General features: G+C 38.2%; 1 protein-coding gene across 1 annotated transcript in view; it reads left to right on the top strand.

The window, feature by feature from the left end:
- The window catches only part of ADAMTSL3 (ADAMTS like 3), a 185,765-nt gene that overhangs the window by 6,849 nt on the left and 154,765 nt on the right, over window positions 1–24,151 (top strand). The window lies entirely within an intron of this gene.

The following is a 24,151-nucleotide window of genomic DNA, read 5'->3' as shown; positions in this document are numbered from 1 at the left end:
TTGCTGAGAGAGTTGTTAGTCATTGGAATGTGCTGCCCAGGGAGGTGTTGGAGTCACCATCCCTGGAGGTGTTCAAGAGGGGATTGGACTTGATGATCTTTGAGGTCTTTTCCAACCTTATTGATTCTGTGATTCATTGATTTTTATATCTTTATCTGCAATTTTCTTGTCTTCAAGGCCTTCTTAAAATAGTTCTCCATACTCACCTGAATCCAGGAGCTGAGGTTTAAGTAAACACCAAGTTTAATGTGGTTTGTGATGTAGTAGTAAAATACATTAACTTCAGAGATAGTGGGAGCCAATTTGTAATTGTGCCACTATGCTTGTTTTTGTTGTAAGGCTATGCAAGAAATCTCTGGGCATGACTACATCATATTCTGCAGATGTTGTACTTTAAGTCAGTGTGTTGATGAGATTTAACATAGTTGGTAGTACTGAGGATGAAGTCTTGTAGCTGTGTACAGTCCAACACAGTCTTACGTGAATGATTCCAGTGTAATTGCTAATATGCAAAATGTGTGGAAAACAGAGGGAGTTTGTGCATGGTGAAAGAATGGGTTTGTTTTTCAAGTACAGTTTGCTAGTGAGCACAGCATTCCAGAATGGGCATTGTATATAGCCATGGCAACTCTGAAGAGACAGCTAAGGCCCACATAGGAACTGTGTAGCAGTGTGGTTCTAATATATGCTCTGCACTCACTTTTTTGGCACTGATAGACAAATCATTCCTCTGGGGTTTGAAAGCGTGCATGTAACTTTACTTCCCATAAGGGAATAACTTTTCTTGATATGAGCTGAAGTCTGTAGACTGTCAAGTGCTCTTGAATTATTTTCAAAATGGCCTCACTCCAACTTCTAGGAGGAAGTGCAGTTCTGTGAACTCACTTTTTGGGGACCATCAGCTACACAAGGATGCTAAACTTAATGCAGAAACATCAGCATTTTCAGAAGGATCATGTGATGTGGAGTGTTTGTTTTGGTGATTTTTGGTAAGACTTGAGACCAAAGTTAAATTTTGTTAAGTATTTAACTGTATTGGTAGGTACTTAGATGGATTTTTCGAAAGGAGTAACAAGGTAAATTCAATTAATCCAACAGGAGCCAGGCACATCCAAAGGTCTGGCTAAGCATTTGTCATCATATTTAGCTGATTCAACCAAAGCTTTCCATCTTAAAACTCTTGAAAGAATAGGTTTCTGGTGTGTAAATCCTAGTACCTAGATGTGCAGATATTTCATAACTCTTGAGAAGTGCAAGTACAAGCATCACACATTCATACAAAGAGGAGAGTTTTTCCAAACTTGGCCTAATATAGCCCTTCCAGACAGCATATTACATAAATTGTTTAGAAACAATGTTATTTCTGTTTCTAATTCTATATTTATTAGATTTAACATCATGATGGAGAGAAAAATGAAAACAGTATTCTCAGTCTGTTTTGAGAAATGTGGTTTCCAAGAATTGTCAGTTTGTCATGCTTCTGGATGCCCTAGAAACACAATGAATGCAAGTCAGCCTGACGAAATCATGAAACAGTATTAAAAATGCATTTATGATTGCAATTACTGGATTGTTGTTGTACTCCAACTGTTGTCATTTGTGACATGGTGGGAGGTCCCAACTGGATAATGATGCTGTTTTGTAGCATTAAGTGGTGCATTTGTTTATATGTGGAAACATGTATTTCTGTATTTGTAATGTTTTTTTCTGTCATCAGGTGCTTTGCCAAAAACTGAAGCTGCTTAAAATTTATAGGATACAGCCTCTTGTTAGCGCATGCAAGCAGAACGTGGGAGCGTTTATAGTGTGTGTATGTAAAAGGAGCTATAGAGACTCACTCTATAGTAAGTGCAGATGTAAAGAGGAGAGTTTTAACTGCCTGAACTATTGCCTTTTAGTATCATAGAAGTAAGAGGACATGGGTACTGCACTGCCACAGAACACAAAAAGAGATTCTGTTCTCTCAAGGTCTGTTTGCCAGTAAATGTTTTCTGCACACTGCAGAGGCTCTGAGAAGGTTGCAGAAATTTGCTTTATTCTGAGCTGGCTAAATCAGCAAGAAATTAACTACCTCCAAAGAAAATCACCCTCTTTTATTGGGATTTCCCTGGTTGTATGTATGGCTGCTCCAGGGCATTTCCTGGCACAGAGAAAGATGAAAGGACAAACCAACTACTGGTTCTAGTATGTTCAGATTCACCTCTTCTGATGTAAGTTTTCCTTGCTTTCTCAGCTCCTGCAACCTCTTCTTGCTGTAGCAGTGGTGTGGAAGCTTAAGGCTAAGCAAACCCAGTACTCTCTGGATGTGTAATAAATGAAATATGCTAAAATATTATTTTGCTTCCTCTCTCAAGTCTCCTTTTGTTAAATGTTTGCAAGGTCTTATTACTGAATTGATGCTTTATTTTCTTGAGTCTCCAACTAGTTTTAAACTGTTCCCTGGTTCACTGACATGGATGTTGGCTGATAAAACCAGTATCAGTATCTTCAGTATTGCCTGCTTGGTAGATGATGTTCTAGATGGAAACTGCCAGGTACACTGAACATATTACTGATTATTTCAGCTGATCACATCAACACTTTTGTTAGAAAGCAGAAGAGCGATGGAGAGATTAATGATTGAACTTGGTAATCTTAAAGGTCTGCTCCAATCTAAGTGATTCTGTGTGTTGTGTATGCTATGAGGGATTTTACTAATGCTACTAACAGATAAACCTGATCAGGCTCTGGTTTTGTGGCCTATTTTTATAACTTTAATATTTATAGAAAAATAAGGTGCTTTGACTGATGATTACATTTTTTCTCTAAAACAGTGACTGTTGAGTGAGTCTTTTCAGGGAATAGCCAGTTCAGAGCTTGGCAGCTGGTAACAGTACCCATTGAATGGTAGGAAGTGCTATGAAGGGAAGGTGCAAAACAGAGCAAAGATCAGCCTCAACTGTATGAATTCCAGGTTTGCCCACACTTGACTGTATACAGTTCTGATCCTTTTATGCATGGAGTGGAAAGGCTAGACATGAATCATCTGGTAACTTGTTTCTTCCAGCATAAGATCTGAGAGTCATTAAATAAAACTACAAGGAGACAGATTCTAAACAATGAAAGGCGATTGTCATCTATGTAATGATCTTTAGCACTCCTTGCCATAGTTGTTTGGGATTTTTTGAGTAGAAAGTTAAAAGGAATTCAGAGGAGACAGGATGAATACTGGGAAGATCCAGTATGCAGTACTATATAAACAAATCATAACAGGCTAGGAAAAGTAGGTGAGTCCAGGGAAGTATTCCAGCAAGTATACTTGCTTCAGGCATGCTGTTTAGGTGTCCAGTTAACGGTTATTTCTGGAAGCTGATGTGCTGGATGGATCCTTGGTCTGAACCAGTCCAGCTGTTCTTAAGTCATTTGATGTTCTGTGGTGCTACACTTGAGGATTGTTGAACTAGAAGATAGAACTAATCCTAGACCTCCTGTAACTTATGACTCATCACTTAAAAACTAACAAATAAATCTGTTCTCTAAACTCCATGTGTATCTGGAGGTATGTCCTGGATGCATAAGAACTTGCTCCCAACCTGTGTGCGTGTCTGCATTCTGAGTTGCTTTGTGTCTGCCTGAATTTTTTATTTTTAATTTTTACATTGTTACTAATTAATTTATTTTTTCTTTACAAACATTTTGATAATGTTTCTGGTGCGTTTTCAAGTTTTTAAGTTTTGGAATCAAAGTGTGCAAGGAAATTTAGGGTCATCTTGCTTAATTGCTGGAGTAGCTTCTTGTTTTGAAAAACAAACACTAGTATTGCCTTGAACAAGATAAATAGGGAAATGGCTTCTGACATTTTACTAAATAAGGCTTGGCTTAAGTTCCGCTATCATTATGTGGTCAGTCCTGCTGTAAGACCCACGTATTTCAGACATTTTCCCTGTGTGAGTGAGCTCTTGCCTTCACCCCTGTGTGAAACTGCACACCCAAGTGATTCTCCCATTTCCTCTTCCTTCATCTTTCAGTTTAACAGAACACAATAGTTTGGTTAAAATTAGGAGAAAACCTCCAGAATGCCATCTTAATGTATGAATTTTTTACCATGCAGCTGTTTATCTTCTTCTAAGAGGAAAGTATAAATGTATTTTTAATGCCAGGAGCTGGGCTTAAAATGCTGTTACTTATCCAGTGGGAACAGATTTGAAAATTAGTAAGCAATTGAATTAGTAGGCAAATACATTTTACTTTTTGTTGCAAGTCTCATGGGCCTTTCAAATATCCTGTTAGCATCACCTGTTCTTAACTTGCAACCTTTTAAATCTTTACCTGCTCTACAAAGTAGTGTTACTTTGAAAGGGAACATTTTCTCGATAGTTTTTATTTTTATTTATGAACTGAACTTTTTTTTTAAAAAAAGTGTGGTTTCTCCAAGGGCAACAGAGATGTACTGGGAACACTAAGCTTTTCTTGGAGAAAATTTCTTCCTGTAGATAACCATCTTGAAAAGGGCCTTTAGCTGGGATAACAGAACATGTGGGTCTTGTTCTGATCTTTTGAACTTGCTTGATTTATGTCCTTAGCAAACACCAATGATTTATTTGTTTATAATTGGGTATTTTTCTTGCTGAATTTAGTCCTCTGTGAACCATCTGTCATATGTCACACAGAAGCCACTATTTTGAAGTGTGGAAAATATAGGAATTGTAGACTTTCTTTTTTAATATTTTAAATGTTAAGGCTGGTCCTTGAAAACACTGGAGAAAAGACTGTGGCATCTTCATCTGTATGATAGGAGTGTCCCACATCATTCCTTGTCTTCTGAAAGCTCCTGTTGAATAAGTAGTAGTATGAGGACTGTCAGCCTATGCACTGTAAAACTCCGTTCTGAAAGAGATCCAGGCTGGGGAACCCCATGGACTTCATTGGGTTGCTGTGTCACCAGTGAGACCTTATTTTGTAAAATAAAGCTCAGGATTTCTACTTCACTGGTGCAACATTCTGCACCTAAGTAAAAGTACCAGTGAAATCCTAAGGCACTTCGCCTGAGACATCAGTGGGAGTTTTTCTTTAGTAAGACTTGCCTATAGGAAGCAAAGTGAGGCTAGTTGGTTGTCCTATTTCCTGGTGTGTGGTGTGAATTGTTTCATCTCTTCATGTAACTGCTAAGGACAGATGGCATGTCAAGCTGTCTCTGCAGCTGTTAGTTTTCTTGAAAATTGGTTGTATTTATCCCTCTGGAAAAAACCCAACACCACACAGATAATAATATAATAAAAAGATATTTTGCCTGTTGCTTATAAGTTTTGCAATATCTGAAGTGCTTTCCATTTTTTTAAATGTCACACTTTTATTGTGTGTCACTGATGACCATTTTATCAGGTGTTCCAGACCATCTTTGTTGGCAGGAATTTCTCTGAACTACTGCAGAGGGAAACGTCAAAAACAGTCCTTAGAGCATGTGTGCTGTTTTTCAGGAGAACTGAAGCAGAACATGGAAGTTTAATTTTTAAAAACTGATGTGACTTTTTGCCAGATCTACTATATTCAAAAGATTCCTTTGGTCCTTTTAAGGGGTTGCACTCTCCACTGCATGGTGCAGTTTTGGTAAGGAAAACAGAGGGAAACATGAACACACCATAAGCAAGGAAGACAGAGGGTTGATTTCTGCATCTAGCATTTTGTCTGCATCTAGCATTTTGTGCATATGAAAATTGACATCATGGTGTTGGAATGTTGACCGTGTTTTGCATTTTGCTAGCTGCTCTTACTGGAAAGCATGTGTTTCAAAAAGAGTTTTCAGTTTTTATAAGCCTTTGCCTCCATAACAGCCCCATCTCATTTTGAATATAGACTTCAGCTATGAATAAGAGTTAACTTGTGAAGTAAGAGATTTCTTTGGTGCAAAATATGAATGGATTACATGAACTTTAACCCAGTAATGTGCATGCCTGAACCAGTACAATCAAAGGTAAACTTTAGGTTCCACTGTTACCATTCAACATGGTCTTACTCTATTCAAGAATGTCCTATTTTGAGTGTAAGGATACTTGGTTCCGAGGAAATACTCTCAGGAAAAGCTGCATTAAGTGTGGGCTGCACAAACTCAACCCTTCGTGGGAGATTTTCACTTACATGCTTTCTTAGTTCCAGATGAGCCTCTGAAAGAAGGGAGTTGAGAAGTGAAAAAACCAGACTATCAGCAATGAAAAAGTAGTACTAGCCCTTCATCTTGAGAGTAATCATCCAGATAAAATTGGCAAATTCAATTAGATTATCTTTCAGTAATGGACTGGCCTCTCTCTTCAGAATTCATGATCCAACTCATTTTCCCAGAATGTCAGGGCTGTATACTCTGTAGAAAGTTGGCAACCCAAGTTTCCCATGTCATCAACTCTATCTAGTCTCCTGAGAGAAGAGTTTTCTGGTACAACATCCTTGCACCTGCTTGTTCTTCCTCAACTCTCCTCAAAATCAGACTACTCTGAAGGCCTTCATGAACTTATTCCATGCTACTTAAGCAGTTTACTAATTTTTATGATAATGTGATTCTCCAGTTGAGATGAGGGGTCAAGTTACATTATCCTGTCCATGTAATGAGGGACCCAAATTTTTGATGGTATTTTCAGTGTCTAAAGTTCAGTGAAAATCTCAACAAGGACTTCCACTGAAACAGTTTTGAGAGGTTAAAATGTGTCAGTTTGATTTATTAAAGTGACAGGTACAACATATTTAGGATTGCAGATGATCAATAAACTAATTGCAAGTAATCAAGCTCAAGCTAGTAATTCCTGGGTAACAGCTGACAAAGTCAGAGACAAATGTTTGCAGTGTGTAACAGTAATGCTGGCAAAAGGTTCAGCTGTATGTTGAAGGCACAGTTCTTACCAATAAGGCATCCCTGTCTTGGGTGGAGGAAGAGGAGCACAACCTTTTGTCTGTCCCCATCTCTGCTAAATATCAGTCTTTTTTCCCCCAGAGAGGTATTCTTGTGTTGTTACCTTTATTTAATATATATCCTAATCCACACTGTCCTTCTATGTCCATCCTTCTATGTGATGTTTAGAGTGATTTGGGTGGAGAGTAACATATTCATGTATGTTTGGCATATACTTTCATAGAATAGAATCATAGAATCAACAAGGTTGGAAAAGACCTCAAAGATCATCAAGTCCAACCTGTCACCCAAGACCGCATGACTACTAAACCATGGCACCAAGTGCCACGTCCAATCTCCTCTTGAACACCTCCAGGGATGGTGACTTCACCACCTCCCTGGGCAGCCCATTCCAATGGCTAACAACCCTCTCTGTGAAGAACTTTCTCCTCACCTCGAGCCTTTGTTTGGCTCATTGTCATACTAGTGGTATGAACTTTAATTTTGCAGTTAATTAGGCACTACAGCCTTCAAAATCTGTAGTGAAGCTGCTTAGTTTTATTGGTTTACATTTGCATCATGAATTTTAGCTGACACAGGATTGTCTTATCTTCACAAGCTGTCCTCATTCTGCTGCTTGGCAGGTCGGCTCTGCAAATCTCCATTCCCAGAGATAACATAAACATCTCTTGGTCATAGACATCTCAACCTTTCTCCCAAAGTGCTTAAATTAGCCTGTATGCCCATCATGTGGCATGCTGGGCAGTTATCCCAGAGGCTGCTCAGAGGACATGTAAGAGCTCCAAGTTTTCAGAGACATGTAAACAGATTCATGGGGCTCTCACCTGTCTGTTATTTTCCTGTGTCTTGTGAAGGTTCTTGTTTGTTGGTTGGTTTTTCTTCTTTTTTTACTAAAAGAAAAAAAAATTACTGCTTCATCAGAATTTCTAGGTAGACAGCTAACTATATTTGAAATGTTGAGTATTAATTGTCATGATAGCTATCTATGACTTTTATTGGTTATTTCTAGAATCCTATTTCAAATATAGCAAGATTTGTGTAAGCTTTATTGTTAAGTGTGAAATTTAATCTTTATTAAGATTAAGTGTTTAATAGTACAATTTGCTGTGTATGTTGTAAATATAACCTTCTATGAATAGCTCCTCTGTAAAAAAAATAGCTCCTCACAAACCAAAAAACCCCAAACCAACCACATTTGATATGTTATGTGTGGACTTAAATCCAATATGTTGTTTTCTTTAACTAAAGGAAATGATAGGAAGAAATTTACAGAGTAGGATTTATTCTATTAACTTTAATTTCTATAAAACTTTTCTCAGCTTGTTTCTCAAACTCAACAAGTTGAACTTTGTTTCTGTATTTGGATTTTGTTTAAAATGTGCTGTGCATAACTTCCATTGTTCCTTGAATATTATTCTGAAAATAGTACAAACTGGTTGTTTTTCATATACATAAGGGGAGGAAAATATGAGTAGTTCTGGGTGGAATATTGATTTAAATGAAGTGCCCTGTTTTTCTATTTGTCCATTTAGCGTAGACTTGAGCATTTAAGTGCAAGGTTTCCTGATAAATTACTGGAAATATAAAATGTAATTTTTATAACTTGTGAAGAATTGGGAGAAAGGCTCTCCCTTTCCTTCGTGCTCTCAGCCCCCAGCCTCCCAGGAAGCAGTAGTATGGAACACATTGGTTTAGAGTGGGTATAAAGTTTTTGCTTGATGATGAAAAACTAGAAGGGCAGCACAGCCTTGCATTTTCCCAGTCTGGATGGGGCATTTGATTAATCTGTGAAATGCTGGTGATTGGTTTGTATTCTTATGGCTTTGGGGCAATTTTGAATGATTCTGTATTTGTAAATGACAGGAATTACCTGGTTTGGTTTATTTGAGGATTCAGAGACGATATTAAATCTTCTTGGCTATAGGCATTTTGACTTGGAAATTTTAGTATACTTCCTTTTAAAGTGTGTAGTTACTTCTTTGAGGGTTTTCTTTAAGTAATAGGTCCTTTTTTTAGGAATTGATGATAATTTTAATGGAACAGTTTTCAGCCAGCTTTTTCCTGTTGTTAAAGCTGGCATAAACAAAATGAGGGAAATTGCTGCATGCCTCATCTTAACTGTAAGAAAGGAAAAGCATGTAGGGAAGGGACAAATCTCCTTTAGTCATTTTTTTGTGCTCTTCTGCAAGAGGGTGACATGTGAATGTGTAGGATTTCCTCCAGAGCTATATATATAAAAGCTTTTAGAAAGGCACGGAATGCTTATAGCCTGTGTCTTGTGTTGGCTTTTTTTCTCACTATAATCAGGATAAAAGAACATCTCTTTTGGCAATAAAGGCAGGGCTCTGAAATAGAGATGTTCTGGACTGATAATTCCAAGTACAGCCAAACTTGCAGAGAAATACACAGATTAAGATTTATATTTGGATCTTGTAATTTACAATGCATGCTGTTTAGGCTTCATATAACATTTTACTCTCTATAGAGTGCAGAGGAAGCCAGACCTGTACCCAATAAAAAAAAAAAGGGGGGGGGGGGGGGGGGCAAATGAAAATAGGATTACTGCCACAGCTAACTGCAGCATGGTTTAGCTGTTTAATTGTTTACAATTTGTAAAGCAGTGTAGAATGTGAAGAAATGTGCAGTTATGCAGGATAAGAATAGATCAACTGAATCAGTAAGAACATGGTATTTCACACCACTATTTGCAAATTTGCTGCATTTTGTAGGTTCTAGCTTCAGTAGTTCCCAGCATGATGGTTGTCTTTGTTCTGAGAAGTCATAGACAACACAGGGAAAAAGGAATCCTTTGCAATTAAATAAAAGGGTGGATGGATTTATTTCCCTGCCTCTGCACAGCCCATTGTTCTTGGATTCTTCTGTATTTTGAAAAGTCTTAGAATGCTAAAGACAAACATATGAGAGTCTGGAACCATGCTAAAGCTTTAGATATTGAACTGTTAGGGTTGGCCTCCTAGCTCACATTAGCTTGTACTGGCAAACTAAGAGCTGACTGCGGATAAGAAAATTCAGGGGAGGTTATTGCCACAGATCCATCCAAAAGTGTTCAGGAATAGTTGAAAAATACTCTGTAGGAATAGTGCCTTTCTGTAAATCTTTAAAATCAAACTATGCTGTTAAGAATTCTGTTTAACCTTATGTGCAAGTGGTAGTGGTAAAAGAGAAGCTGTTAACATGCCAGAATAGGTGATTTTGCACTGTTGGGTAGAATTCAGATGTACTGGGATCTTCATATTTCTCCCTGCCCTTGCTGATTTTAAAAGTAGTGAGCAGACTTGTCTTACGTGAGGCACAACAGCTTTTCAAAAGACAAGGTCAAGTGGGCAAACCAAGATTGCATACTCTTTTAGAAATCACTGAATAAAAGCTGCTTTTGAAAAGCTATTCCTTAGTCCCTGTCCTACTTATGAGGAAAACAGTCTTTTCCACTTTGCTGAAGCAGAGGGAGCTGAATGACTTGCTTGTCTGCGTCACTTAGAGCTAATTACTCATTTTGCATGCAAGTCAAAAGCATTAAGAGATTTGATTGTACCAGCAGCAACAATAATTCAGACCCTCCACAACCTTTCCTGTCTCGGTCTAGGTAGGAGGGCCTTTCAGTAGTTTTATCTACAGCCACTACTTAGTGTTCAATTGTGTGTCTAATTTTTAGTTGCTGGTAGATTCAGTGAAGTGCCAGTAACTAGATATGTGCTGAAAAGTTATTACCCCCCACAGTCAGATTCTTCAAACTGCTGGAAGCAAGACGATTTATCTTATTAGCCATCTGCTATGCCATTGTAAACTCCAATGCAGTATTCTGGAGGAGTAAAATTATTGTTAGATTTCCTGTAGAAAGATAATCATTATTGGAAAGCATTGCATGACTCATGACATGTCTCAATTCATCTGTCCTGGGAGCTATCCATTGTACATACACATCTGCTTCTCTACACCCACACAGGATGGGAAGCTCTTCCTCCACAGGAAGGTCTTCCGTTCCCTCAGTATGCAGGTGGTATGTGTTGGCAAATCACATATTGTGGAGATAGTAGCCAAGTTCCCAGAGCAATGCACACATAGTGAAGCAATTCACTCAACTTCAGCTGTCGGAATGAGAATACAAGATGAGTGACTAGGAATATAGTCACATGGGCTATCTTTCAATGCTGCTTCTGTGATACCTGTTACAATCACTTTATACTTGCTACTGGTTGCATTCAAAATATAGACCAATAGAGGGTTAACAGTAGTATGTTAGTGAGATCAGTTACAGTGAAGACATTGGTGATTAAATTTCCTGCCTTTTTGTTTGTTTTTTTAAAATATTTTAAGAGGGTATTATACTTTTTTTTTAGAAAGCAGGACATTTAAGAGGATGTTACATTTTCTTTTCATTCCGAAACACTAAACAATGCCTTGCCTTTGTGTTACAGATGCTCCTTAGTCTTGTCCACATTTCATCCTTTTTCTCTTGTCATATTCATTGAATGTCTTTCTGTGATCAACTGGATCATTGTAAAGCTGCTTAATGAAATTTCTTCACTGCTCATGAAAGATGGGTGATAAAGCTCTAGTGTTGCAACTGTCCTGATTAGAGCAGGCATCTTCTGAATTAGCAGTTTCTATTTTCATTTTATTTCTGGCCTGCTCAGCTGTGTCTTTTAACATTTCAGCAATTCCAGTTCATTCAGAGGATTTATTTCATTCCTTCCAGCAGCAGATCCTGTGTTTATCTTTTCTCACCTCAGTAAGAGCCCTTTCCTCTTCACCTATCAGTCCTCCAGCATTACTGTACACATCATTTAGAAAAACAAAAATGAGTCATTAAACTAATGACCATTAGTCTCAACAGTTGTCAGTGAACACATGTCTGCAGTGCCTCTTATGTGAGCTTTTAATTGCTCTGGTTTTTTCTACTAAAGCGTGGTTATCTAAGTAGTGGCTTCTCAGTATGTGTATGTGAAATACTGTCAGTTAATGCTACTAGATAAATTGTGGCCAGGAATGGGACTGTCTTTGTATTTGGTCCTTTCTGATTGGGAGACTTTCCTTTCTTCAAAGTTCTTCTGCTTATTTTGTTAACATTATTGCTTTTTATTCACTTATAGACCTTACTCTGGTTATGCTTTTATTTGTTAATGATGAACAGTGTGTCTGGCTTCATGCAACATACAGTTAAAACCTTGCCCTGCTTCAGATGCCTTCGCTGGCAAGAGACAAAAGCAGAGCACACTTCGAGAACACCTGATTTCTCTCTCCCCCCCCAAAAAATAAAAATAAATAAGAAAAATTGATGGATCAAACTTTAAGCTGGATCAGAAGCTCAAACTTTGCTGGATTGAAGGACTACTTCAGATGAGATTTAAATGAGGCTAAATTAAATGTATCATGCACGCTTATGGATGCATGCTTGAAGAATTGGGTTTCAGTGTTTGAGCTGTGGACCTGGGTCAGGGAAAGCATTTCAGCAGCAGATGATCAGGTGGGGATGATCAGAATACTGGAAATCACTAGCAGTAATCTCAAAGCGGTAGATTACAGAGGTGCTGGTAATACATTTTCTTTGGGAAACATGGCTCACTAGGAAGTAGCATGCTTTACGTGGTGGTTGATATATCAGTATTCCTCACATCAGTAGAACACAAAGTTTAAGAGCTGTAGAGTAATGCAAAAATGCATTTGAGACTTAGAGACTGCGTGCTGTGAACAGTTTCTTTCGGGAATTTCTCTTTAAAATCATGCTGAAACAGGTGTGCACATGTGGAGGGTGCTTGTCTGAAAGGCATTCACCTCATGTGCCTTATTAATAGCCTTAAACCAACATTCCTATGGTAGAGCCGTGACCATTTAAGTGCTTCCTTATTGTGAAAATGTGCCTGACCAAACCTAAGGGCTAGGCTGCTCAGTCTGTAAACCCTGCAAAGGGACTTACTGCAATGGGGAAAGAAAAGTAGATGAAGAACTGTGTTAATATCACTAGAATTATCAGAAGTGGTGGAAAACCAGCAGTGGAAAAATCACATTTTCCTCACCATGTGTTAGACACATTCATATGCTGAGCTGTTGTAAATTATATGTTAGCCTGAGAATGAACATCTGGCTGTGGCATTCTCTACAGTCTAATTTCTTTCAGGTGAGAGAGAATTCATCAGCTAGAGGTAACAGGGAGGAGAACCATTTTGATTATTTATATTCTCATCCATGGTGGTCTATCTTTGTAACTAGAATTTTGAGATATCTCTCCACCCCCTGGCCCTCTTTGAAGATACATTGACAAGATAGTAGTTGGCAGTCTTGGTGCTCTGCTAAAAAAGGTGGATGAAGGACAGTGTTAGTCCAAACTCTTGTTTCGTGGAACGGTAGTACCAGAACTGTGCTTATAACTATTTTTGTCATTCATGGGTGCTGTTAGGGCACCACATGCCACTTTTTCCATCTTGTTTGAGGAAAAGGGACAAAATTATTTCTGACAATAAAGGACAGTGTAATATAGCACGCTGCCCCCCCCAGGCCTAGTCTAGATCAGAAGTTAGATAATTGCAAAAAAATGTACAGAATTTTAGCAATGAAGGTAATTAAATGTGAAAACATTGTATATGTTAGGTGTATTCCCTTTTTACTGATAAAGTCTAAACTGAGTCAATCCTTTGGAAAATGCTTCCCATATAAAAAAGTGATGAATTTGCTGCAGAGATTTCCTCATCCAATTCTGTGGCCTCTGTCATGCAGTGTCTTTGGAATGTCGAAGAGAAGTTATGGCACCAACTGAGGGCAGTTCTCAATTTACTTGTCCTATTTAACTCTGTTATCTGTACAAGCACAGGCCTTTACAGAGCCTTATGTCTGTGTGTTTATTCCTTGTGGAAGGCATTTAAGGGAGTCACATTTGCTGAGAGATTTTGTGATGGTAGGTGTTCATTGCCAGAAACTGAGTCTTCATGATCTGTCATAGTTTCTTAGCTGCATGCACTTTTCTTTCTCCTGCTTGAGTTTTGGGATATTTGGTCTTCAAAATCATTTGGATATTTGATCATAGTTGCATTAAAGAGGTATTTACACATTGAATTATTTTTTTTTCAGTTCTTGATGGCTGAGAGTTCCCAGGTCTATTTCTGTTATAAGAATTCATAGCAGAGCAATTCCATCAATTTAATATACCTGTTTGGTTCATGATAAACACCATATTGTTGGTGATGTCAACACTGCACAAACAGTTTGCAATGAAAAAAAAAATTACTAGTGCAGGCTGCCTTTTTTTTTTTTTTTTGAATACTTGCCAATTTTCCACTGGCACCTGAATCAAAAGCAGATGTACTGAGATTGAGAGCGGGTAGAAAACTCCCTGTCATTTGCAATGAAAGGCAAGGCAGTACTCTGTAATATCTGATAAAGAGTCCCTGTTCAGCCTTTCCCACATTACAAGTCTCTTTTTATATTTGTGCTTCTGAACATCTTTAATATCAAGATCTTCAGTAGTTTGCTCTGAAGTATAAAGTGGTTTAGGATTATCCATCCCCTCTGCCCCTTCCCCCCGCCTCTTTTAAGTATATGGGTTTAATACTATTCCATTGCCCCACACATTTCCCTTCTTGGTGTTTTCATTATGCATCAGGAATTCTCTTAAAAATCTGGGTCTGCCACTAGTTCTAGCAGGTGTTTGACTTCTGAGTGCCAGAGGTTTTTTCTGCAGCTTATGGATGAGAATTTCACTGCCCTTAGGCACAGTTTCAACTGAAGTATATGGAAAGCATGTTACTATGTAAGTTCAAATTATATCCCTATTAAAGAAAAAAATCAAAAGGAAATTAAATACAAATAATCACACTAGCATAGCATTAATAACATTAAGGTTATAATTTAAATTTGAAAGATTCAGGAAAATCTGAGTCAGGAGTCCCATGTCATTCTTAGCCAGACTCTCCTGAGAGCAGCTGTTGTAAAATGAGGATAATGACAACTTTGAGTCATATGAGATCTCTTGATGAATAGTACTATAATACTGTACTATAGAAGAACTGAGTGAATTTTCTTACTCTGTATGATATGCTGTGTAGGCCCTAAGTATTGTGTGAAGTCTTTTATCCTACCTTCTCATCAGTCTGTTTTATCTGGTAGTGTATCTGGTAGTTGCAGTACCAAACAGCATGCTAGGTCCCATTTTGCTCACATAAATATGTGAATTGCTATCTGTGGCATTGTCTCCTTAGGTGTTTCTAAACCTGCACGGAGAAAGATCAGTCATTATTAGCTAAGGATATTGTTCCTTAAATCCTGAATCCTGCAGTCACATCAGTGTGGGTGTGACACTATGGCCAAATGAAACCAAAGGGGCATTTTGCAAGTACTTTACAATGTTGATTGTGGAATTCTTGCTTTATGTTAACTTTTAGGAGGCTTTCTGTTTAGATACAACTTTGGAGAGTATTCACAGCTTTCTTCTGTCCTTTCTTTAGCATTATTTAAGAATATTACTAATTTTTAGGTTATTCTCCTCTTGTGAGACACCACCTGGAGTACTGCATCCAGTTCTGGTGCCCTCAGCATAAGAGCAAAATTGAACTGCTGGAGCAGGTCAGGCGGAGGCCACAAACATAATCAGAGAAGTTTGGAGCACCACCCCTGTAGGGACAGGTTGCAAGAGTTGGGGCTGTTCAGCCTGGAGAAAAGAAGGCTTTGGAGACACCTTATAGTGGCATTCCAGTACCTGAAGGGGCCCTACAAGAAAGCCTGGAAGGGACTTTTTACAAGGGCTTGTAGTGATAGGACAAGGGGTAATGACTTTAAGCTTGAAGAGAGTAGATTTAGACTAGAGATTATGAAGAAATTCTATACAGTAAGGGTGGTGAGACACTGGAACTGGTTGTCCCAGGAGCCTCTTCCCTGGAGGTGTTCAAGACCAGGTTGGATGAGGCCTTGAGCAGCCTGGTGAGTGGGTCAGAGCTAGGTGATCTTCAAGGTCTCTTCCAACCCAATCCATTCTATGAATCTATAAATAAAGGGAAAGGGGAAAAAAAAACTGCTCAATGTTGATGCTTCAGCACTGGGTCGAAGGTTGGAATGGATCTTTGAGGTCTCTTCCAAACAGATATATTCTGTGAATCTGTGATTTGGCATAGTTGAACATATGGTGAAAGAAGGGATAAAAAAACAGTTTAAAGACTTCAGTCACCTATGTCTATCTTACTTGCAAAACTTTAAAAAGAGGTTTTAATGAAATAGTATTTCCGGTCCCTCCTTCCCACACTGCCAACTTCTCTCAGCCTTTCAACACTAGTGCCACTGGCATGCTAGCTTCTCAGCATCTCTAAGGTGACAGAAAGTAGACATCCCACTATGTGAGGAATATAAGTAGTATCACCACTGTGTCAGGAGATGAGAGGACAGGGATTAAAATGACTGGGTGTTTTGTTATCTAGTTTCTTCTTTTCCTACTGGTAAATTTGTATCTTTGCAAACCTTTTTTCTTTGCTCTGAAGAATAGGCTTGTACAGTGTGTGTGTGTGTGAAACTCTACTCTCAGTGGTAATAACAATACCTAGATTTTATAGGATATGTTTTTATCCATATACTATAAAATTGCTTTTACATTGGCTCTAAATATTGTTGTGCCCATTCTCTCAAGGCTAAACTAAAGACTTAAGGAAATAATTAGGCACTGCATATTTGGAAAGCAGAATCTGATCCACAGTTTCTGACAGTAATTGGAAATTAAGTTCTCTAGGGTCATCTCTGAATGTTGTATTTTTTCACCTTGGCTCTTGTGCAAAGCTAGAGAGCAATTGAGTATCTGGTGCTATTCATAGTCCTAATAGTAACTGTTATATTGCAAGGGATTTTGTCCTGCTGCAGATGTATTTGGGCCCTGGTTCTGTAAGGCCCTTCATGAGAATTCTGCCATCAACATCACTGGAGGCAACTTCTAGTGCAGCTCATTTAAAAGCACATATTAGGCACATCAGTCCTTTGGAAAGAAGGCAGACTCTGCCCAACATAGTGTAGAATCAGCTTCACTGGAAGAAGGAAAACTCCAGGGTTCATATTTCTTTTGGAAATGTGAAACAGAGTTGATATTTAAGCTGGGCTTTGAAACTAAATGAAGTTTTGGCTAAATACTACTGCCAGACCATAGCAAGAGAAATGTAAGTAGTTGTTGATAAATATCAAAAGCTCAATCACTAGTATAAGTATTAGAAGGTACAGAAAAAGATTTTCAAAATATGTTGATGCAGTCTAAGGTACATCAGCGGAAATGTATTTACATTGAATCAAGAACAATTTTGGTGGCAATGTCTGTTTGAGAAGACTGAAAGATAGTATCTTAATTTAAAACCAAAATTATCTCCATTATCCTTCTTGTGTTCAGTGTTGGGTTTAAGTTTTACAAACCTACAGCACGAAAAAGATTTAGATTGAGCACTGCTGTTTCGATGACATGCTCTTAAGCACATTCAAGTCAGTGGCATGACTGCTAGTGTTTGAATGGACATAGGAAGGGCTCAGTTTGAGCCGCAGAGATGTCACCAGTTGCTTACTTGCAGTTGTGAGTATGGTTGTAGTTACTGCTTAAGTGTTCTATAGGAAACACTATTCAAGCAATAGCTGAACTCTCAGTTTCTAAGTTGCTTGCTAACAGCATTTTTCTGTGTCATAAATAGATGATTTATGCAAAATACTTATGAATTGTCTTATGCTTATCCTTGCACATGTCTTCAATTTACAGACAGTTTCTCAAGCTTGTTTTAATTTGACATGTTCTGAACAGGTTTAGAATGAGAGGGGAATGAGAGGAAAAATTAATTAGATTCAAGCTTAAATCAAACAGATCTGGAGTCTGCCTTTAACTAATACAGAGCATGCACCATGGAAAAGCAGTCCTTGAGTCACATACTTGAGTTCTGTCCTTGGAAGAACTTTTGGTTCAGTCTTTCAAGTTGCCTTGTCATCTCACTTGTGACTTCTCTGATGAAATCTGACAGTCATGTTCAGTGTTTCAAGGTTCTTTGTGAAGAAGTGCTTGGCTTTCATTAGTTCATCTGAGTCCTTTTTATTTTTTTAGAAGAAATTGTTTATAGTTTAATTCTGGTATGAAATGCTGGCTTCATAGTTTCATATTAATAATTAAATAATTTGCCTGGTCTCCAGAACTGCTGAGCTGCTGGCAGCTTCTGTGGAAACTCAGTTCACTTGCAGGATCTTTAAATATTTCAGAGTTTCAAACATTAGGAAGTAATTTTTATACATCTTGGCCATGGCAAAAGCTTGACTGAGTCTGACTAGATATTTATTCATGAGGAATGCTTGCTCTGGAGATATCTGAAGTTCTGAAGTGTTAATGTGACTTTGTTTTTCTGTTAACACACTCCTTGTTGTGATGAAGCTGGCTTGCTATGCTGTAACATTTTTGTACTGGAGTCCTTGAAAAGCCATTAAACCGAACTGCTACTTAGCTGGTGTATTACTTCCCTGGGGCATAAATCATGTGCTACAGCAGCTTAGGAGACAGATACTTCACTTAAATTAAATCAGAAGGCAGACATTTTGGTATATGATTAGACTTGCCATGCAAATTAATCTGACAAACGTGTATTTACAAGTCATTAAGAATGCAGATAATTTTTCTCACTTTATCTGCTTTTCCCATCTTTTCTCCCTAAAACAGCACTTTTTGAAACAAGATCCTACCCAATTTTCTCCTTCCAACAAGAAGTAATAAAAAAAAGCCACAAAACTATGGGAAGCAAACTGCCTTCACTGTGCTGGTCTTTTAAAATGGAATTTGTTTTGGGCAGGATGGTGCAGTTGTGCCTAACAATAAAGCTTTAGGTGCCTGGATTTTTATCTTTTGTCCCTCTTTTTAAGGACGAGCTACTGAGGCAGTTTCAGGAAGAGTATGATATTTTGCCATCTTTGGCATTTAAAATAGGTAATTTTTAAGTTTTAATCTTCTTCATTACACAAAGCTGTTTCTTCTCATTATACTCCTAATTTTAGCAAGCGTGCAGGCCTGGTTAGGGAATGGCTGTTTTAAGTCTAGGTAATGCTGGTTTGCATTACGTGTACTTAAGAGCATAGGGATTTTGTTTGTTTGTTTTTTCCTTAATGTGGTACTTGATGCCAAGAAGCTCAAATTAAAAATTCCTTTGTACCTGAAAAATTAGTTTTATATTTAATTATGTTCATTTCTTCAAGACATTCCATCTTTGTTTTCTCATCTTCTTGACCTTCACAACTTAGACTTAGCTGAAAGCTCACTTTCTAAAGCTGCTGCTGTTTATATATAAATATGAAACAATTACTTTCCAGTCTCCTGGTGACCATGATTAAGTGGAATAGTGGCATGTTATTATGAGGTTTGGTTGAACTTTGTCATAGTCTTTGTATCAAATGATCCCTGAGAACTGTAGACTAAACTACATTTTTCAATTTATCTGAAATTGCAGTAACAGTTTAAATCCTAGGATGGAATTGTTAATCTGTGCCTTGAAAGGAATGACCGGTGATTAGTAGTTGTAATTTTTAGTCATAGGGAAACTCAACATTTTAGTAATTGCTCTGATTGAATAATTACTAGTGAATTGGGTGACAATATTAATATGAGTCCTGGGTATCAGGGGTGGAAAGAGCAATTAAAGTAGCTTGCATTGTTTTGTGGTTTCAGAATGTGTCTGCAGGATTTCTTTTGGCTCAATCTGAACCGGAAGTTGTGCTCAGGCAGCACACCTACTGTTCTTCCATCTCTAAGGGATACTCAGTCTCTTGGATTGACTAGAGCTAGCTTAAAATAAGGTCCTTTCCTTCAAATATGCTTTGTGTAGGTATTTGGTTCTGCACAAAATTTTCATCTGCACATTCAATCCTATTTGGCCATGCTACTTGCTAAAGTCAGCATTGGCTGGGAAGCACTCAGTAATCATCCCTCTTACTTCCAGTAATAAAATAAAATATAAAATCCCCAAATCCAGCAATTTCAACTCTCAGGCAGATGCTTCTAGTCAGAGTAGCCTACAGAGCAATGAAATCAGGCAGCAGTAAAAATGACAGCATGCAGCTCATGGTGGAGAGAGATTTAAAAACCAGAGGCTTGCATATAAGCTATTCATTTTGTCTTCTGCAATTGAAGGTAGAAGGGTAATTTAGTCTTTAAGTGCTCAGGTAGGGAGTGATGAGTGAGGAAGTAATCACAACCTGAGATCAAAGCTGTGTTCAGAGCATAAACCTTTGAATAAGAACAGTGCCATTTTATACTTCCCAGAACCTACATACATTATCTACTTATGGTAGTTTTCCTTGATCATTTAGGTAGCATGACATAGCATGGAAGATCTTACTTCTCTCAGTTTCTGACTTGTAAGTTACATGTTCTGATTGATCGATACCTAGAAAGATGTTTGGATCACCAGTCTGTTTCCAGCATCTAAATCTTGTCAGTACAGTAGTACAAGCTTCCTTGCTACCTGATATATTAGTATCAATTAATTTTATGCAGTGATTATTATTATATCTGGCTTGACTACATAAGCAGCTTCCACTGCCTTCATATGCTTAAGACCATAAAGGCTGGTTTAAAATGCCTATTCTAAATCTTACGTGTCCTTGTAATTTGACACATTTGACTTTAATAATGTTAAACTGGCCATTAAGCAGATTTAAAACACTAGCATGAAATGTAATTGTTTTCTGAACCTTGGACTTGCAGTCGTTAGTTTAAAACATGATACTGGATTTGCTAAGTTGCTCAGAGATGATCTCAAATATACTATAAATCCACAGAGTGTTGAAATTTGAATTGCATTTAAGTAGAAGTGCCCATACAAATATAAAAGCCTAACAAGGAACATCGGTAGATTCCTCAGTGGGGAATAAAGTGAACTAAATGGAAACAGTAGACTTTGTGTTCAGTACAGTGGATGAGTGAAAGTGAATTGGACACATGCGGTCTGCTTGAAGGTACCTGTATCTGGAGGGAAAAAAAGTTGTTCTGTGGTTTTGATGAGCTGATACAAAAGAGTTCTTTCAGTATTCAAGGCTTTGATTTTGGTTTTTTATTATTTTAAGTGAACTTCTTGATTTGGGTTGTTTTTCAGCTATAATTAATTGTCAGCAACATCCTTTTGCCGTACAACTTGTAGTGGGTTTTTAGATTTTTAATTAAATGCTCTGCTCTTTCTTACTTTCTTTAGCTATACTGGTAGGTAGCAGTACCTATTGCTGTATTTAGCAGATCAGTTTCCATTGTAACCTCCTGTGTAACCTTGGAAAGCATTCATTTCTTAACATTGAAATTTTCCATTCTTGGAAGCCAGATTTTGCTTGCCTTAATCTAGCAAACATTCTTCTACTTCTCCAGTGGCTAGCTGCTCATTAGCTTTTACTATGAGAATTGAATGTGTGGGAGAGAAGCCCTTAGTTTTTCATGTCATATTTGTTAAATTAGCTTCAAATGTTGGCGTTTTTTAATATTCAAAGTATAATACTGATGAGTATCCAAAGACTTTCTATTTTAAATGTTTAGCTTAGAAAGATGAGAAACACAAGCAAGTTAATCGCTATATATCCTACTGAGAAATTTGTTTATGGGAAATTAGGTAACAGTGGGATATATTAATTTATCTAAAAAGTGTGGTGGGGTAAATTGGATTCTCTTGGTTCCATAAACGAGGACAGATCTTTGAAAAATGTTGTTATGAATCACTAACACTTAACACTATTCTTTTCCAAAGTATTTTACACATATAAATTAAACTTTAAAATACACCATTCATATAGCTCAGTTGTTGTAATTGTCTTTTACACACGGGGAAACTGAGGTGGAAATGTTAAGTACTTTAACCCAGGCCACTTGAGATTTAGAAGGCATATCTCTTGTCCATTACTCCTGTGCTGAAATCATAGGATGACATCACTGCCATATTCCCTCACGTAGGATCTATCGATAGCCCATTGAAACCAGTGGGGAAAAATGCCAGATTATGTCAGCTAGTTTCATGTCTGGGTTGTACTTTAACTTTTTAAGATTTGCATCAGCTGCAGCCAGCTTGGGTTCAGCATGAAGCATAACTGTGAGTCTCTGTTGGGTTGTTTTATGAGGAAACTATTGTTATCAAATGCAGATTTATTCTCTGTATTTTATTTTTTAATTCTGTGTAAATAAATTCAGTTGGCTGAAGTGTACAGGAGAGACTACTTCTATAATAGGCTTTATAGAAATGTCATGATAACATGATGTAAACATTAATTACTCTTATTGAGCAAGATGAAAAAAATCCTCTTTAAAATCTTGTTCAGTCTTGCATGATATAATATGACCTTTTACCCTAGTCTAGACATGTCCTTTGCAAGCTATTTCTAGTTTATACAAAGATTGCTTGATTTAAAACAAGTATGTTAATCTAATGCTGTCACAAGTGATGGGGTTTACAGACTGAGATGCTGACAGCTTCTGCTTTGCAGAGCAGAATAAGCAAGAGCAGTGTAAGCTTCTCCAGACCCGTACTGTGAATGACATATCATCTGCCTTTTAGAAGATAAACTGTGAGCTTCAGAAAGTGAATTTACTGCAAGAGAAGAACTGCAGAAAGTCCACCCTTCCACCACAACCCAGTTAAATTATGTAGATTACTTTGAAATCTGTAGTTACGTGGCAATGAGATTACACACCTGTATTTGCTACAGTGCTAGTCAACAATTTACAAACTGGTACATGGCAACTGCCCACTTTCATGTAAAATTACTATGTATATGTCAAAATATAAGGAATAGTTTAATTAAGTATTTCTTAAGTTGGTTCACTGGGAAATGTCCAGCAGTAACATGGCATTGTGGCATTTAAGGCCAGGTCTTCACTAAAAAGATTTAACCTATGGGAAGGTGATTTTCCTCTCTTTGCCCATCTCCACTCTTCCTCTACCACAGCTGGGCTCAATATTCTGCATTCAGAGGATGATTGCTCATTTTCTGTAGTATGCTAACCATTTAGCAGGGTAGTGTTACAACTTAGGAGGAGTAAGGACATGAGTCTGCAGCACATTTGCTGTGTATCTGAGATGCTTTAGACCAACCATGCAATTACAGGATATGCAAACAGCAATCATTCAACATGTCCAGCACATTTCAGGTGTGTTATAATTAGTGAACATGCATGGTTCACTTAAGTAAGAGCCATTTGTCTCATTAGGGTCTAGGTGTCAGACAGCACAGCTGGAGGTGCTGACTTTGATTCTGACAGAATTAACCTCTCCATGGCTTCAAATAGGACTGTCTTCCTCTCCCAGTCTGTGTTCAAATGCTTGTTATCAGTTGTGAATAGCATGCAGAGCTAATATGGACCACTGACTGGTGTTCACTCATTCCCTGCTCCCCTTTTGATTATGTCTTTGCAGTAATATATTCCTGCAGGACAGGAAAGTAGTTTGCTGTGTCATGGTTTCTGTGATTCTGTGTCTTTCTGTAAGAATAGACATAACATATTTAACCAAAAGCCTATTACCTGCAGCAGCCAGTAACTGTCTAGTGAGGCACTAGACAGTTCCTCTAGTGAGGAAAGCATAGCATGATGCTGCTTTGCCAGTATGGTTGTCACAGCACCTTTTAGCAGTGATAGTTGGTAAGCCAGAGATGGTCTGTTGATTTATTAGATGAAGGAAGGATATGGACCTGCTGGAGAGGGTCCAGAGGAGGGCCATGAAAATGATCAGGGTGTTGGAGCATCCCTGCTACGAGGACAGGCTGGGGGAGCTGGGATTGCTCAGCCTGGAGAAGAGGACACTCTGAGGAGACCTAATGGCAGCCTTCCAGTATCTGAAGGGGGCCTACAGGAAGGATGGAGAGAGACTGCTTACAAAGGCCTGCAGTGACAGGATGAGGGGCAGATTTAGATTGGATATCAGGAAGAAGTTATTTGCTATGAAGGTAGTGGAACACTGGAACACGTTGCCCAGGGAGGTGGTTGAGGCCCCTTCCCTGGAAATATTCAAGGTGAGGCTTGACAAGGCCCTGGTCAACCTAATCTAGTTGAGGATGTCCCTTCTGACTGCAGGAAGGTCAAACTAGATGACCTTTGGAGGTCCCTTCCAGCCTGGACCATTCTATGATTCTTCTGTTGAGGCATTGTGTTTGGTTTTGGATCCTTGTAAGTATTTGGCATATTCTCATCACAGATCTCTGTAGCAAAGTATCCAGCCAGAAACGCTGTGCCTGGAAACACTTTCCCTCCTCCCCCCCTGCCCTGCCTCAGGATTTTGTGTGCAGTCTTTGTAATTATACACATAGAGG

This window comes from Dryobates pubescens, chromosome 17 (genome assembly GCF_014839835.1).
Source record: "Dryobates pubescens isolate bDryPub1 chromosome 17, bDryPub1.pri, whole genome shotgun sequence".
Lineage (NCBI taxonomy): Eukaryota > Metazoa > Chordata > Aves > Piciformes > Picidae > Dryobates > Dryobates pubescens.
The sequence above is the reverse complement of the archived record's forward strand: the minus strand, read 5'-3'. Positions and strand labels throughout refer to the sequence as shown.